Source organism: Schistocerca americana, chromosome 1, assembly GCF_021461395.2.
Source record: "Schistocerca americana isolate TAMUIC-IGC-003095 chromosome 1, iqSchAmer2.1, whole genome shotgun sequence".
NCBI classification, from domain to species: Eukaryota; Metazoa; Arthropoda; class Insecta; order Orthoptera; family Acrididae; genus Schistocerca; species Schistocerca americana.
In genome coordinates this window covers 797,914,346-797,933,251 of record NC_060119.1, presented here as the reverse complement: position 1 = coordinate 797,933,251, position 18,906 = coordinate 797,914,346, and the positions used below count along the sequence as shown (strand labels likewise).

Below are 18,906 nucleotides of genomic sequence, written 5' to 3'. Positions count from 1 at the left end.
CCTAACTCCGGAACAAACGTTCTGACAACTTCACCGCCCAGTCCGCCTGTAATTGCTTGGGTAATGAAAAGTGCTCTTCTCTGGCACTTTCACTGAGTACTGATGTCTGTATCTGTATCTTCATCTGTTTGTACACGTAAACTCCACAAGACGGTGAAGTGCATGGCGGAAGGCACTTCGCCCCAATACAAGTAAATGGTAAGCTTTATAGGTAGCTCGTATTCTTTCTTGTTCTTCTCTTTAACCTTGTCCTGTTGCTAATGAGACATTGGCATCGTTACAAGGGTGATGCAATGTTAGCAGTGATTTGGTTCCCAGGTGCGCACATGAATGTAACCTGTTTACTCCATCTTCCTGCTTCTAGACTATCTATACTGAGGTGACAAAAGTCGCACGATAGTGATATGCACATATGCAGATGGCGGTGGTATCGCGCACACAACATATAAAGGAGCAATGCATTGGCGAAGCTATCATTTGTACTCAGGTGATTCACGTGAAAAGGTTTACGACGTGATTATGACCGCACGGCGGGAATTAAAAGACTCTGTATGCGAAATGGTAGTTGGAGCTAGACCCATGGCACATTCCACTTAGGGAATCGTTAGGGAAGTCAATATTCAGACACACAGTGTATCAAGAACGTGCCGATACTATCAAATTTCGAGCATTATCTCTCACCATGGACGATGTAGTGACCGACGGCATTCACTTAACGACCGCGAGCAGCGGCTTTTGCGGAGAGTTGTCAGTGCTTGAAGACAACCAACACCGCATGAAATAACAGCAGAAATTGATGTGGGACGTATGACGAACGTAGGGCAGTACGGAAAAATTAGGCGTTAACGGGCTATGGCAGCAGATGGTAAGCTTTATAAGTAGCTCTTGTTCTTCTGGTTCTTCTCTTTAGTCTTGTCCTGTTGCTACTGCGACACTGGCATCGTTACATGGGTGCGACAGTGTTAGCGACCGCATTTGCTGACAGCACGTCACTGCCTGCAGCGCCCCTTCTGGGCTCGTGACCATATCGGTTGGACCCTAGAGGGCTCGAAAACGGTGGCCTGGTCGGATGAATCCCGATGTCAGTTGGTAAGAGCTGATGATGGGGTTCAAATGTGGCGCAGACCCCACGGAACCATGGACCCAAATTGTCAAGAAGACACTGTGCAAGGCAGTGGTGGCTCCATAATGATGTGGACTGTGTTTACATGGAATGGACTGTGTCTTCCCGTCAAACTGAAACGATCATTGACTGGAAACGGTAATGTTTGGCTACTTGATTTTCCCAAACAATGATAAAATTTTTATAGATGACAATGAGCCATGTCACTGGGGCAGAATTGTTTGTAACTTGTTTGCATGGTTTCCCCTGATCTGCCTCCTTTGGGAAGTGCACATAACATCTCCTCTTCCCTATGTTGCTATCGGGACATACTCGCGGTTGCTCGCGCTTGTCGTATGCACGGACTGTTGGTAGTTGTTGACTTCAGCCAGGCATTCAGTCGCTGAGATCACGACGACCTGGAAAAAGTGCACCGCAATATGGGACACCCCTGATATTACCGTCGACGTCGTAATGCGCCCCCTTCTTGGAGCTAGGTCCCGTGTACTCTACAATGGCCGTCTCACCCCTCCCTGACGTCAGCACCGCTACGAAGAACGACGAAGAGATCGTCTATTGTCCCAACTACGGACTGGGGAAGTAGGCCATCGTTTAGGAGCCCTCGTCTACAGCGGACACAGTATGTACATGTATATTTGGCGTCAAGTATCCACCACGAGACACAGACATTCCCTATTCCGTCGTCCATGCTAACGGCATTGGGTTCATGTGTTTGCCGCAGCTTGCTGTTGAAGGTAGGGTAGGAGATCCTCACCCTTCCGCGATGGATGGGCGGTTTAGATCTGTATCATGTGCGTGACAGAGCGACAGCTCTTTTCATCAGCTGTCACATAGCACTGTAGCGCCCGTTGTCCTACGTGCTTTACCAGGCTATTGTTGGAGTCCCTTGCACCACACCCTCTCTCAGCACTCATACAGCTTTCGGATGTCCCGACACCCTTCTTTCACTTCCGCCACTTTTCCCTCTAACTGGCTACGTCCGTACTGCAATACTGGCGACCCACTTGATATCCATGGAGGTGATCTATGGTTTTCTTCAACAGCCTAGGTCACCGAATTTGGTTGAGAGAAAGCATCCCCACCTCGGCTGGCGTGCTGTTTGGCGATCGGTGTGCGCTCCTTATCTTGACACTGACGTCCAGTCTGCATGGTAGCTTACTGTCAATGGGAAGCAAGTTTGCCGGTCGCGCATTCGCGGGATTCACCTCGCAGACACCCTGTTGTGTGTCGCCTGTGATGTTTTGGACACAGACGAGCATCGCCTGGTGTGATGATCGGCAAGAGGTGTCTGGTTACTGGTGCGACAGATGTTGTCCCTAATTACCCGTACGACTCCTCAACAGATACCTACTCACCAGCTCCTCTTTCCGGACGCGAGATACTTACCGCAAGCGACGACGAACTCCGTGAAGTGGATTTAAGGACACGCAGTTCACTACTTGTTTGCTGAGGGCGAGAAAAAATCCTTGATTTTTGGCACTTCGTTAAGGCAGATGTCTGCAATCCCAAATACAGACAATTTTTCTGCGGTTTCCTTTGTAGTGTCTTTCTTAACCAACCCCAAAGTTGGAGTGTTGCTGGAATGACGAGTTGATCCACGCCTTTTCCAATCCTAGAACCGATTATTATCTGTGCATCGGAATGTTCTTCTCCGCAAAACTATGCGTCGATAGTCTCACCGAACCTAGATACCCGCAGCTCCCTCCTCTTCGCGACGCCGTTTTCCTGGTCTTTTCGGTGTTTCTAATAATCATGAAGAAAGAAATTAATATATAAATAAAGCATTCATGTTTCTTGTACTTCTACTCCACGTTCCCTACACTTTTCTTAGTTCCTGAGCGGTGGGAACAGGACATAGTGGCGAGTCCTTGGGTTGCGACCCTGCCCACTTTGCATTCACCTCTCCCTTTTGGACCGAGCGAGGTGGGGCAGTGGTTAGCACACTGGACTCGCATTCGGGAGGACGACGGTTCAATCCCGGGTCCGGCCATCCTGATTTACGTTTTTCGTGATTTCCCTAAATCGCTTCAGGCAAATGCCGGGATGGTTCCTTAGAAAGGGCACGGCCGATTTCCTTCCCCATCCTTCCCTAATCCGAGCTTGTGCTCCGTCTCTAATGACCTCGTTGTCGACGGGACGTTAAACAGTAATCTCCTCCTCCTCTCCCTTTTGGAGCCAGGAATGCAAAATTCCTTAAAAAAAAAGGGGGGGTAGCGTCTTTGACTAGTTATCAAAACATCCTAGGTTCCAAGTTCCAAACTCGCCATAGCTTAAATTTTGAATAATAATCAGCACTTGGCTGCCGAAGACTTCCAGTATAAGAAGTCACCCTCATTCTACCAGCAGCCTTGTCAGAGTGCGAGGGAGCGGACTGAGTTTCAGGGCACTCTCTTGCCCTTGAGGTGGGAAACTGCTGCTAAAGGCGGAATAATCAGCAACGATCAACGACATGAGGATGGAGAAGACAATGGATATCACTGCTTTAAAGACACATAATGCGTACCTACAGGACATGTGGCTTGTAACTGAAAAGGGGTCATGATGATCCCTTCAATGGCAGGAAATACCGGTGTAGTCTCCCATTCCGATCTCTGGCAAGGGGCTGCCAAGGAGGAGGTGGTCATAAAAATGGTTAAATAACCAAGGAAAGGATAACGTTCTACTAGTTGGGGCGTAGAATGTAAGAAACGTGAACGTGTTAGGGAAGCCAGAAAATCTGAAAAGGGAAATGCAAAAGCTCTGTTTAGATATAGCGGGGGGTCAGTGGAGTAAAATGGAAAGAAGGCAAGGATTTCTGGTCAGATGAGCACGGGATCATGTCAACAACAGCAGAAAATGGTGTAACGGGAGTAGGATTTGTTATGAAGAGGAAGGTGGAGCAGGGAGTGATAGGTTTGTTCTCATCAGAATCGACAGCAAACCAACACCGACGACGATAGTTCAGGTATATATGCCGACTTCACATGCTGAAGATCAAGAGATAAAGTATACGTGAACTGGTAATCCAGTACGTAAATGAAGGTGAAAATCTAATAGTCATGGGAACGAGAAGAAGAAAAGTTTGCGGGAGAATATGGGCTTGGTACTAGGAATGAGAAAGACTAATTGAGTTCTGTAATTAATTTCAGCTAATGGCAGCGAATACTCAGTTCAAGAATCACAAGAGGAGGAGTTATACTTGGAAATGGCCAGGAGATACGGGAAGATTTCAATTAGATTATATCATGGTCAGACAGAGATTCCGAAATCAGAGAATGGATTGTAAGGCGTACCCAGGATGAGATATAGATTCAGATCACAATATAGCAGTGATCAAGAGCAGGCTGATGTTTGAGAGATTGGTCGGGAAGAACCAATACGCAAAGAAATTGAATACGGAGGTACTAAACCGCGGCATTTCACGGTAAACCGATGTTATGTAATAGAATAAATAATTAAATAGAACTGGATACAGTCTAATCTATGTTATTGCAACTGAAGCTAACAAATTGTTGGGACTGAGGTAGCTCGAATTTTTAATTATTTTCCTTCTACACATGTACCTATAAATTCGTGTGTGTTAATAGAAATTAGTGTGTGGTTAATTTCTTACGAGAAGCAGCATATGTCTTCCAGTCCAGACGTCGAATTAGGGGCATCTCAGTGCACTGAAATAATAACAGGATTCGAGACAAATAAAGTTTGTGGGTCAGAGTGGGCTGGTTACATTATTAAAGCAGTTAAACGGACGTAGCAGCGGGAAAGCTGGAATCAGCTATACCAATTTTTGTTTCTTTCGTTTATTTTTGTCCTGTATGTGGGGTATTTCGTTGCGTAACGGAAGAGCGTGCGCTGTCCGTCTGAAGCGTGTGGGCGATGGCAGGGTATGCTCGCAGCAGAGCATGTGGTGTCCCCGACGAAGAGTTCTTTCCATGAGCAAAGGTTCGTGTTTGGAGTCGTATACAGCGGCTGTAAGCAATCGAACCTGTCTTCCACAGAAAACATTACGCCATAGAAATTTCAGGTGCTTTTTTAAAAAATCAAGACAATAGTCTTACACTGCGTTTCGAAGGGAATGAAGCGACATTCATTTTAGCACATCACTGGAATTCATTTCTTCTTTGGCGGTTACGATATTTAGATACGACTTCTTTCACCTGGTCTTCTAATTTAACATCGATCGTTAAAATTTTTATTTGAGTATTAGAGAGAAAGGTTTTACGCATTCGTAAGGCGTCACAGGCGGCGTAACAGCAAATTTATTTCATTCGTCTCCCTGTGAAAGGTAACTTTCAAATTTTAGGAGCTTTTCTTATGTATCATACTACATGTTTCTGTGTACAGCGCGCATCCGAACACCGGAGAAGTTTTGCAGATTGTTCAGGGACATTTTGTGAGTATTTTGGTATAAGGGATCGCCTGTCTCCGGTGGTTCGTTACAGAATAATAGTGTAATTATGTATTATGTCTGTTACCTACATTACCTTTGTTTCTGGAAAATATCGACACAACAGCGAGAACGCCTGTAATGTGCAATCACTAAACCGTACAATACAAATCTAAGGGTACTGGAACAAGCCTCAAATACACAGGTGCTGTGGTGTGGCCGCCTCCTCTACGAGAACAGCCCAGCACAGCGCTGTTGTTGCGCTCTTCTATTGCATTCAGTGATCCCGTACACGAGTTACATGTCGGCTAACTCTACAACAGCAAAACTTTCCACACTTATGTGTATCACTGTTACGGAGAAGTGACACTGCCAGAAAACAGACCCTAGTCAGCAGCGAGCAGCAGTCGATGCAGACTTGAAGGTGAGGAGTAATCTAGGTATTAATGTGGTCAACAGCGAGTGCCGCAAGTGAGTGAAACAAGTTTGTTTCCAACAAGACACGCTGTGCTTGCCGTCGACATTTTCACTGTTGTGCAGATACTTTCTTTGTAATACAAAGATAAGTGTGGTAAGGACTCATACAAAATGTAACTACTCGGCAAGGAGCAACCAGACATCACGGGTTCCTTGTACCAAAATACTCAATATTCCTGAACAACATCTGAAATTCTGTCACTGGAGTTCCAGTTATCCACTTATGTCGTGCGAATTCACTCTTTTCTGATGGTGCAATCAGAAAAAAGTAATTTTCACACTCGTTTTCATAATAATTGTTCGCATCTTCTTGTATAATTTCCTTGTTTGTAATACCGTGCAATGTGTTTTATATTTTTCCGTGAACTCCGACAAAGGGCCTATCTTTATCATATCACGTAACGGTATCTGGTCAAATGCGCTTGGCCTAAAACCAGTTGTAAAAAAGGACGTCCATGATACGATACCCAAATTAACAAAAAAATTACGAAGTACTGTGAGACGTCTTCAATGTTCTCTGGCGCAGACGGGCAATTCGAGAGTGCGTTTCATGTCAGTACATTTCATACCAAGTGAAGCAAAACGGTTTACTATTTCGTTGCAATGTCTTTGTTTGCATAAAGGTTATAAAGGTTGTTTTGGATTTAAAGTTTGTCTTGGAGCGAGTAGGACACCCTCCTTATGATCAGCTCTTCCTCATTCCAGTCTACAAATTCCTTCAAGCCCAATTATTGACATCTTTTAGAGGAAGAAATAACACTTAACTGAATTCACTGACACAAGATGGAAGGACTCAGTGAGGATTAATGGAATTAATGACGTGAAATGATATAACCGAAGTACGCTTAGAAAATGCTGAACTCTAATGTAATGAATGTATCTTTAGTAATGAAATTACTCGAACTCCGTTTTTCCTGCTTGCTGCGACAAGTAACATGTTCCTCTGAACACGGATATACAAACTGTAATGGTATGTTACGCCGTCCCGTAAAGCGATGCTGATTTTATTCACTTGGAGTGTTATAGGAGCGTGCCTGCAGTGCGACCGTAGCCGCAGAACGTACTGCCTGACTTTCAGGAGAGGAAGCGTGCACCGTACAACGCTTTGTCCCCACGTGCACGCGTTCTTGGTGTGCCATCCGTTTCATTACTGCATTCCCGACGGAAGACGTCGGCCGCTTCTTGCCTTTCGCGTCTCGCGTCATCAGTGGCAAAGAAATGTTGCCAATCGCCGAAGCTCTGAAGTCTCCTGAGGAATAGACTGACTTGTGCAGGGATTTTACTCCTCGCTGAAGCCTCCGTGCAAGCTGTCTCATACAGAATTTGTCAAGTGGACCTCATTTTCAACACAAGATATGACGAAAAATAGTAGGCTAATCGTTAGTTACATGTAGCCAAACCTCCAATAGCTTACTGAAGCTGGGTATAATATTGTTTCTCATTGTGTCAATCCACTGCACCAATGAGCAATAATATAATTTTATTTTATTTGTCTATTTATTTAACCAGATCTGATTAAGGCCACCGGGTCCTCTCTTACATCGGACCAGGGTTTCACACGTACAATACCGTTTTTACGTTATAGTTACCTACGAATTAACAATTTTAACGTGACTAAGAGTTTTAAAATGATTTGAGTGTCAGTAGAGAGAATGTAAGTAATACTGACTATTAACTAATAAAGTTAATGCTGGCAGTAATTCTACTAATGCTGCTGCTGTCACTAAAAAGGTAATAATAATGATAATAATAATAATAATAATAATAAGATGAAGTTAACCGACACCTCATGTTCTATTATTACCAAGCAACAAACTTAGGAACCAACACAACTGGGTACAGATCACAAGTATACACAACATTTATTACCAGATACCCAGAATTAAAATTTTTAACAGAACAACGACTAGCTGATCAGATTCGTGTAATAATCAAAAATAACAGGATGCCCCAGTCAGAATTAGAAAACATCAAACAACAAGTACAACAAATACTGGAACAAAATAATGTGCAATCAGAAGAAGAAGAAAATACAGTAATGGACTCAAACATCCCAGAGAAAACAGACAAAGAACAACATTCATCATTTAAACAATCAGAGGAAAACGAAATCTTAAGACAGCCACCAGAACAAGCACAAACAGAACATGAAGTAACACACGTGTTAGATATAGAAGCCGGTCGGAGTGGCCGAGCGGTTGTAGGCGCTACAGTCTGGAAACGCGCGACCGCAACGATCGCAGGTTCGAATCCTGCCTCGGGCATGGATGTGTGTGATGTCCTTAGGTTAGTTAGGTTTAGGTAGTTCTAAGTTCTAGGGGACTGATGACCTCAGAAGTTAAGTCCCATAGTGCTCAGAGCCATTTAGATATAGAAGAAAAATTTCAGTTGATATACATAGAAAACAAAGACACAAATACAGGCATTAGAACATTCTTTCATAGACCACCAAATAACCCACAAGTCGAAACAACAATAACAACTATCAACACAGTCATACCCAACAAAATCAATGAAAATACAACTATGGAAGAGTTACAACTACTGGTTTATGTAGGAGCACTCACTACACTAAATATACAGACAGAAGAAACCGACAAAACCAGCATGGCAACACAGGCTACAGATCAGAATAGAAAAACTGAGAAAAGACATCGTAGAGCTAACACAATTTATGAGAAATGAAATATCAGCCAAAAAACGAAAAAGGCTAGGTAAAATCTCACAACAAGAAGCGATAGAGCAACTAGATGAAAAGAAACAGAAATTACAAGCATTGGCCAAATGACTTAGAAGAAACAAAAAAAGTGAAAATAGAAGGAAACAAAACCAAACCTTCAACACAAACCAAAAGAAATTTTACCAGACATTAGATAACACACACATTAAAATAGACAATCCACCAAACATAACGGACATGGAAAACTTCTGGAGCAACATATGGTCAAACCTGGTACAACATAACAGACATGCACGGTGGATACAAGCAGAAACAGACTCATACAAGATGATACCAGAAATGCCTGAAGTGATAATTTTGCAACATGAAGTCACCCGAGCAATTAATTCTACGCACAATTGGAAAGCCCCTGGAAATGATAAAATAGCAAATTTCTGGCTAAAGAAGTTCACCTCAACACATTCACATCTAACTAAACTATTTAACAATTACATTGCAGACCCATACACAGTCCCTGATACACTTACACAAGGAATGACTTATCTGAAACCTAAAGATCAAGCAAACCCAGCAAAATATCGCCCCATAACATGCCTACCAACAATATACAAAATATTAACTTCAGTCATTACACAGAAATTAATGACACATACAACACAGAACAAAATTATAAATGAAGAACATAAAGGCTGCTGCAAAGGAACACAAGGATGTAAAGAGCAACTGATAATAGATGCAAAGGTGACATATCAAGCTAAAACTAAACAAAGGTCGCTGCACTACACATACATTGATTACCAAAAAGCTTTTGATAGTGTACCCCACTCATGGTTACTACAGATATTGGAAACACAAAATAGGTCCTAAATTGATACAGTTCCTAAACATAGTAATGAAAAATTGGAAAACCACACTTAATATTCAAACAAATTCAAATAATATCACATCACAGACAACACAGATTAAGTGTTAAGTCCTTTATGGTTCTGCCTTGCTCTGAACCCACTATCCAACATGCTAAATAATACAAATTATAGATATAATATTACTCGAACATACCCACATAAAATCACACATTTACTATACATGGATGACCTAAAACTACTGGCAGCAACAAATCAACAACTCAACCAATTACTGAAGATAACAGAAGTATTCAGCAATGATATAAATATGGCTTTTGGAACAGACAAATCTAAGAAAAATAGCATAGTCAAGGGAAAACACACTAAACATGGAGGTTACATATTGGATAACCACAGCGACTGCATAGAAGCGATGGAAAAAACAGATGCCTATAAATATCTAGGATACAGACAAAAAATAGGAATAGATAATGCAAATATTAAAGAAGAACTAAAGGAAAAATATAGACAAAGACTAAAAAAAATACTGAAAACAGAATTGACAGCAAGAAACAAGACAAAAGCTATAAATACTGATGCTATACCAATATTGACCTACTCATTTGGAGTACTGAAATGGACTAACACAGACCTAGAAGCACTCAATACACTTACACGATCACAATGCCACAAATATAGAATACATCACATACATTCACCAACAGAAAGATTCACATTAAGCAGAAAGGAAGGAGGAAGGGGATTTATCGACATAAAAAACCCACACTATGGACAGGTAGACAATTTAAGAAAATTCTTTATAGAACGAGCAGAAACTAGCAAAATACACAAAGCAATCACTCATATAAATACATCTGCCACACCACTGCGATTTCATAACCACTTCTATAACCCTTTAGATCACATAACATCAACAGATACGAAGAAAGTAAATTGGAAAAAGAAAACACTACATGGCAAGCACCCGTATCATCTAACACAGCCACACATCGATCAAGACGCATTCAACACTTGGCTAAGAAAAGGCAATATATACAGTGAGACGGAAGGATTCATGATTGTCTTTGATACAGGATCAAACAATAAACACCAGATATTACAGCAAGCATATTATTAAAGATCCCAATACCACAACAGATAAATGCAGACTTTGCAAACAGCGAATAGAAACAGTGGATCACATCATAAGCGGATGTACAATACTAGCAAATACAGAATACCCCAGAAGACATGACAATGTAGCAAAAATAATACATTAACAACTTGCCATACAACATTAACTAATAAAACAACACGTTCCCACATAGAAGTATGCACCACAAAATGTACTGGAGAATGATGAATACAAATTATACTGGAACAAAACCATTATAACAGATAAAACAACACCACATAACAAACCTGACATCATACTCATCAGTAAAAAGAAGAAATTAACACAACTAATAGAAATATCCACACCCAATACAACAACTATACAGAAGAAAACAGGAGAAAAAATTGAAAAATACATCCAACTGGCTGAGGAAGTCAAGGACATGTGGCATCAGGATAAAGTTGACATTTTACCAATTATACTTTCAACTACAGGAGTCATACCACGCAATATACACCAGTACATCAACGCAATACAGCTACATCCAAACTTGTATGTACAACTACAGAAATCTGTAATTATTGATGCATGTTCAATTACCCGAAAGTTGGTTGGTTGGTTGGTTTGGGGAAGGAGACCAGACGGCGTGGTCATCGGTCTCATCGGATTAGGGAAAGATTGGGAAGGAAGTCGGCCGTGCCCTTTCAGAGGAACCATCCCGGCATTTGCCTGGAGTGATTTAGGGAAATCACGGAAACCTAAATCAGGAGGGCCGGACGCGGGATTGAACCGTCGTCCTCCCGAATGCGAGTACCCGAAAGTTCCTAAATACAATGTAACATATACCGTACAGTTAAAAGGAAGTCACGCTTGATCAAGGTCCGCGTCACTTTCCATTTTTAACCAGACATAACGTCTGAGAAAAGGATAATAATAATAATAATACAAACAGCAAAAAAAGTTTTGCATCACTCTGGTTCCCAAAATATCTTCAGACAGACGTTGAGTGCAGATATTTTATCACAGACACGGTTATTTTGACAGTTCAGAGATGTTACTAAACCCGCCCAAGGATGTAAACAACCACGCATGAGAAGCACCTATTAGACGGAGGGGGTCCGATAGCCGACTAGTCCCAGGAATGAGGTACGCAGCTCGTGTTGTCTTTAGTTCAACCATGCCTAGACGGTCAGTACTGCGGTTCGATCGCGTCCGCATTGTTACTTTGTGCCAGGAAGGGCTCTCAACAAGGGAAGTGTCCAGGCATCTCGGAGTGAACCAAAGCGATGGTGTTCGGACATGTAGGGGATACAGAGAGACAGGAACTGTCGATGACATGCCTCGCTCAGGCCGCTCAAGGGCTGGTACTGCAGTGGGTGACCGCTACTACGCGTTATGGCTCGAAGGTACTCTGACAGCAACGCCACCATGTTGAATACTGCTTTTCGTGCAGCCACATGAGGTCGTGTTACGACTCAAACTGTGCGCAATAGGCTGCATGATGGGCAACTTCACACCCGACGAAGACGCCACGTGAGGTAGCCGTGCAGTCTTACGCGTCTTGTCGCGGTCCGGGCGGCTTCCCCCGACGGAGGTTCGATTCCTGCCTCGGGCATGGGTGCGTGTGTTGTCCTTAGCGTAAGTTAGTTTAAGTTAGATTAAATAGTGCGTCCGTTAAGCCCTTACCAAAAAATTTCCAAATTTCACTCCCGATGTCCGTTTTTGCAACCATGACACCATGCAGCGCGGTACAGATGGGCCCAACAACATGCCGAATGGACCGCTATGGATTGGCATTACGTTCTCTTCACTGATGAGTGTCGCATATGCCTTCAACCAGAAAATCGCCGGAGACGTGTTTGGAGGCAACCGGGTCAGGCTGAACGCCTTAGACACACTGTCCAGTGAGTGCAGTAAGGTGGAGGTCCCTTGCTGTTTTGGGGTGGCATTATGTGGGGCCGACGTTCGCCGCAGGAAGGTCCCGCAATGGCTGTACGATGCGTGAATGCCATCCTCTGACCGATAGTGCAACCACATCGGCGGCATATTGGCGAGGCATTCGTCTTCATGGACAACAATTCGCGCCCCCATCGTGCACATCTTGTGGAAGACTTCCTTCAGGATAACGACATCACTCGACTAGAGTGGCCATCATGTTCTCCAGACATGAACCCTATCGAACTTGCCTGTGATAGATTGAAAAGGCTATTTATGGACGACGTGACCCACCAACCTCTCTGAGGGATCTACGCCGAATCACCGTTGAGGAGTGGGACAATCTGGACCAACAGTGCCTTGATGAATTCGTGGATAGTATGCCACGACGAATACAGGCATGCATAATGCAAGAGGACGTGCTACTGAGTATTAGAGGTACCAGTGTGTACAGCAATCTGGACCATCACCTCTGAAGGTCTCGCTGTATGGTGGTACAACATGCAATGTGTGGTTTTCATGAGGAATAATAAGGGCGGAAATGATGCTTATGTTGATCTCTATTCAATTTTCTGTACAGGTTCCGGAACTCTCGGAACAGAGGTGATGCAAAACTTTTTCTGATGTGTGTAATAATAATAAGAATAATAATAATGTAACAGTAATGATGGTGGCACATATAAAATGAATTTATAGGTGTGCAAAATAGAGTTTTCTAATATAGTGAGTTTTGGGGTAAGAAACATAAAGAGACAGCACCATTTAAGAATACCGGGAAATGAGGAAGACCTGGTTGGAGAGAAGTATGTGCTAGGGTAAGAAATGCTTACAGGTACAATGGTAGTCATAACTGTTGTATCAGTAGATATGTCATTAACTGTCTGCTGAAGCTGGAAATGTTGTTCGGTTCTGTAACATAATGCGGGCGGTTGTTCCAGAGTCTGGTTGCTACTACTAAAAAGAATTTCGAGAAAGTGACTGAACGATGGAATGGGACAGAAAGGATATTGCTCTGATGGGAATGGGTGGTTCTATAGCGTTATTCAGACAAGCGTGTTATGAAGGACAGTGTACGTTGATAAGGCAATAGAGAAGACAGACGTTATGGAAATCTCTGCACTTGCCTGTAAGCAGATAGGACAGCGGTGCATATGATGGTGAAACGTGATCAGAGAGTCTAACATCACAGATATATCGAACAAAGGCATTCATAACCAATTCCAGATGGAGTGAGCTTTCCTGAGAAAGATGTTGCAGGATAACATCGCTGTAATCAATAATTGGGAGTATAAGTGATTGTACAAGTTTATTTTTAAGTTTATGGAGAGATGCTGATTCTTTCTTGCATATTGCAGTTACGTACCCTGTCCAATTTAGATTTTTATTTGTTATACTCCCAGACTCTTTGCTGAGGGATACATGTTGATATTTGTTCCCTGGCGGGAAGGCGACTTTTTTTTCGAGAAACACTAAAGAAAAAATTTAGAGTACCGACATTTGAAGCTGACTGCCAAACGATTCTACTGCAGCCAACATACTTCGATCGTGAAAACTCCTTCACCGTATTTGCGAGTGGAGCAGGAAAGACTGATGACTAGTGGTGGTACATGGTACCTCTCATCACGCACTGTGCGTTGGCTTGCAGAGTATCTATGTAGATGTAGATAGATGTAAATTTGGGATTGAAGGTGGAAGGGTTTACCTATATTTTGGGATAATGAGACTAGAACGACTAACCAGTATCCCTTGGGTTTTGGATGGATTGAGCTTTAACCCTTGCTTGCGACGTGCCGGTCACAAGAGTAATGAAGGTCCACGAGGAGTAAAGTGAAAGACCTCCGCTATCTCTCCCTCAGCACCTCCCTCCACGCCCCCCCCCCCCCACACCTACTCTCCAAGGAGAGTATTAGATTTATAGGGCGAGACAATAGTGCACATAGATCACTAACAATTAGAAACAACTGGAGTCATCAGTAATTGTATAGGATAAAACTGACGACACGTCATTGACATACAATGAAAAGAGTATACGATCTAATACTGAAAACTAGGGCATATTTTATGTTTGACTTGATCGAGCGAGGTGGCGCAGTGGTTAGCACACTAGACTCGCATTCGGGAGGACGACGGTTCAATTCCGTGTCCGCCCATCCTGATTTAGGTTTTCCGTGATTTCCCTAAATCGCTCCAGGCAAATGCCGGGAAGATTCCTTTGAAAGGGCACGACCGACTTCCTTCCCCGTCCTTCCCTAATCGATGAGACCGATGACAGCGCTGTGTGGTCTCCTCACCCAAACAACCCAACCCAACCCCTCTGCTTCACATGACTTGATCTGTGATTTCTCGTTCTTCTGCTGACGTCAGGACAGGTGTGCTGATTTCAGTGCTGTCTGCATGGCATCTTAGGTATTGTTAGTATCTACAGCGGAACTTCTCCTTCGACGCAGTTTAATATTTCTGGTAAAGGATCTAAATAGATATGGTAAAAATAGATTGCAATGTGTCTTGCTCCTTGAAGCAGAAAGAAGCCACCCTAATAAGGAAGCTCACAATAAGTTCTTCCTATGAGAGTTCTTTTCCAGCCGGCCGAAGTGGCCGTGCGGTTAAAGGCGCTGCAGTCTGGAACCGCAAGACCGCTACGGTCGCAGGTTCGAATCCTGCCTCGGGCATGGATGTTTGTGATGTCCTTAGGTTAGTTAGGTTTAACTAGTTCTAAGTTCTAGGGGACTAATGACCTCAGCAGTTGAGTCCCATAGTGCTCAGAGCCATTTGAACCAGTTCTTTTCCATTGACTGGATTAGGGTTGTTGGGCTTCTTTTGCAACAGCCTATTTCTTGCCTGCAAGAAATAACAGGAATGGTAATTTTCTTCAACAAGTGCAACATTTCGTTTCATTAGATTTACGTTAAACAGCATATATAGTTACAGATTGATACATGCTTTCGACGTGCCGGTCACAAGAGTAATGAAGGTTCACGTGAAATAAAGTGATGGACCTCAGCAATCTTGCCCTCCCCCCACCTCACCCCCTCCCAACAAACCTACGCTCCAAGGAGAGGATTAGATTCATAGGGAGACACAAGGAGGTCCGGACCACGCAGGGCACGTGCGAGGCGCAAGATGGCCTGTCACTGGCGCTGCCGAAGCGGATAGCTGAATATTGAATACGTAATGGGGGGCGGCGATTTCCTGTCCGCCGAATATTGACTCGGCCCATGGTCAGGCCCGCCCAGCCCTTCCTTCACACGGGCCGCTACGTCAGTCAACGAGGAGGCATCTGGCTGGCACACACTGGACCCCTAAAGCAGTCCATCAGCACGGGGCAGAATACACAGTGGCTGCTGAGGAGGAAGGTCCTGCAGAAAGCGTCGGGTTACCAATTTGAACATGTTGTCTTGCTTATGGGCGGATAAGTATTTATCCGTACGGGCTGCAATGAAAAGGAACTAACTGCTGTCGCTGAACACGTAACACGTCAGTTTCACTTGCTTCTCTGCTACTATCTGATGTTAATTATTGCAATAAGAATAATTTTTGGAATAATTTTCCCTGGTGTGGAAGACACTAACCAATATGGTTACATGATCGTGAGCGAAATACTAGGCGCATAAAAGAAATCAGAATGAAATTAAGATGACACCAAAAGAAATCACAAACAATAAATTCAAACGAAATAGCAAAGAGAGTCAGTCGACAATTTCGTTCTAAAACCAAATTACATAACTTAAAAAAAGGAAACACAGTTTACATGGTAATCCAGAGTAATATTAAAGTCAATAACGTTAAATTCCAGAGAAAAAGTGGTGGCAGCATATCGACTCCGCCTTAAGAATACATGGAGCACCCAGAAGGGCAGGAGGAAACGAAATCAAACTTCACTCTTTGAGAGGGCATGTGATTTTACTTCAGTGATTACAAAATCGAGTCACACTTACAAACAACTTGGCAGTGTGAGCACACTTGTCAGTATGACGTTGCACCCTCTCTGTCATGGTTGGATGCACTGATTCCGGTGGGAAGGGTGTGATAACGCCGTCGTATCCACTCCTGACGTTAGGTGGCCCACAGTAATTATAACTGATCATTGATATCCTCGAATGTTGCAGCGGGATGGAATTGACGTCCGGGCTGGTCCCCACGTGTACTGTCAGGGACTGAGGTGGAGCTTTTGCTGGCCAAGGGAGTTTCTCAGTATCACCCAGACGGTTCATAGAGATTAGATTAGATTAGATTCAGTTTTCGTTCCTTAGACTCAAAAAATGAGATGATTCTCGTGGGTGTGGAACGTGTCAGAAAGTATAACATAAAAAACGTAAAACATTTGAATATAATACTTGCTACGCTGATCATTTGTCAGCATATTGTCAAAATGGGTGAATACATTACAGTTAACTGGAATCGCTAATATTTACAGAATTAAAATACTGTCAGAATGAAACATTGTTATGCACTTTTAATGAATTTATCATACACAAAATACCAATCTTGACTATTGTGACCGATTACTCTCGAAACTGAAATTTAACAGACATTTTTAATTAAGCTGGTCTAACAACCCTGTTAAGATATTCATCTAAAGAGTAGGAGCTGCCTATCAAAAAGTCCTTCAAACTTTGTTGGACCCCTTTTTTGGACCAAGATAAGTGATTTATGTAGATCGTTCTTATTCCTAGTACTGATACTACGTATTCAGCTATTGATTGGAAATAGAGATATATTACTTGCAACAAATTTCGTTAAAGAACAAATATACTAAGAAGCACTGGTTAGAATACAAAGTTTCTTGAACAGGTTTCTACATGATGTTCTCGAATTTACACCGCAAGTGAAATTATTACCCTTTTACGCATGCCAAAAACTTTTGCTTGGTTTGATAAGTTACCCCAGAATATGATCCTGTATGAGATAATAGAATGAAGGTAAACAAAGTATGCAAGTTTTTTTATATTTGTGTCTCCTGCAGCTGACATCATGATCACTGAAAATACAGATGTGTCTATGTGCTGCAGCAATTCTGTGGTATGCCCTTCCCTACTGAATTTACTATTGAATTGTAATCCCAGCAATTTAACACTGTCAGCTTCTTCGATCTACATGTCTTCATATGTTATACACATGCTGGAAGGAAATCTCTTACAGGTTATGAACTGGATATGGTGGGTCTTTTCAAAGTTTAATGACAGTGATTTAGTTTTAAACCATTTATTAATGTCAATGAAAATTTTATTAGCAGCTGTTTCTGTTTATGTAATTGACTTGCTACTTATTGCAATGTTTGTGTCATCTGCAAATAAAACAAACTTAGCCTCTCGCAATGTAGCAGATGAGAGGTCATTAATGTACAAGAAAAAGCAATGGACCCAAGATGGAACCTTGAGGAACACCACATGTAACTAATTCCCCATTAGATGAAGATTAACTGCTTATTGCACAGGTATTTCGCAACGACACCCTTTGTTTCCTGTTAGACAGACAAGACTAAAACCATTTCGCAGCATTGCTGCTGACATCATAATATTCTAATTTACTTAAGAGAATGCTGTGGTTCACACAGTCAAAGGCTTTCACAGAAAATGCCAGTAGCCTCTAATTTAGTAACTAATGAATTAAGTACATTCTCACTGTAAGTGTAAATAGCTTTCTCTATTAAGAGATCCAAAGTGTGACTTGATCAATATATTATTTGCAGTCAGATGCTTGAGGAAATGCTTGAACACAACCTCTTCAAATATTTTTGAAAAAACCGACAAAAGCGGCATTGGTCGATAGTTTGATGGTATCTCTTTATCCCCCTTCTTGTAAAGAAGATTAACTTCAGCACATTTTAGCCAGTCTTGAAATGTTCCGCTGATAAGAAATTGAGGCACGTGCCATGTGTGAAATAGCTTGTCCTTTTCAAAAACGGCACCACGATATTGCCACACGAGACACAAGACATGAGGTCGCTGGATGTCCAAGACACGCAGTTGTGCCGCTAGACTCCGTCATTACCAGCTGTCATCCCAAGCTATACCCGACGGTTACCCATACCTTGACGCCAGAGTCACTCGGCTGTACCTCTCCAAAACATTGGAAGAATGGACCTCTCCTCATGTCGCCGCCATAATCATTGACAATAGTCATTCGGGATACAGCAGAACCGTCATTCATAACTTCCTAGTCTAATAGCTGACAGTGTCCGATCAGAGATGCGGGATGGCACAGAATGTTGTAAGGAGTTCTCCGATGACAGGCTTGGGGTTCAAAAATGGTTCAAATGACTCTGAGCAACATCTGAGGTCATCAGTGCCCTAGAAGTTAGAACTGCTTAAACCTAACTAACCTAAGGACATCATACACAACCATGCCCGAGGCAGGATTCGA

General features: G+C 42.7%; 1 protein-coding gene across 1 annotated transcript in view; it reads right to left on the bottom strand.

The window, feature by feature from the left end:
• Positions 1-18,906, bottom strand: part of LOC124545719 (cardioactive peptide) — a 343,254-nt gene that overhangs the window by 208,285 nt on the left and 116,063 nt on the right. The gene's annotated exons all lie outside the window — the stretch shown is intronic.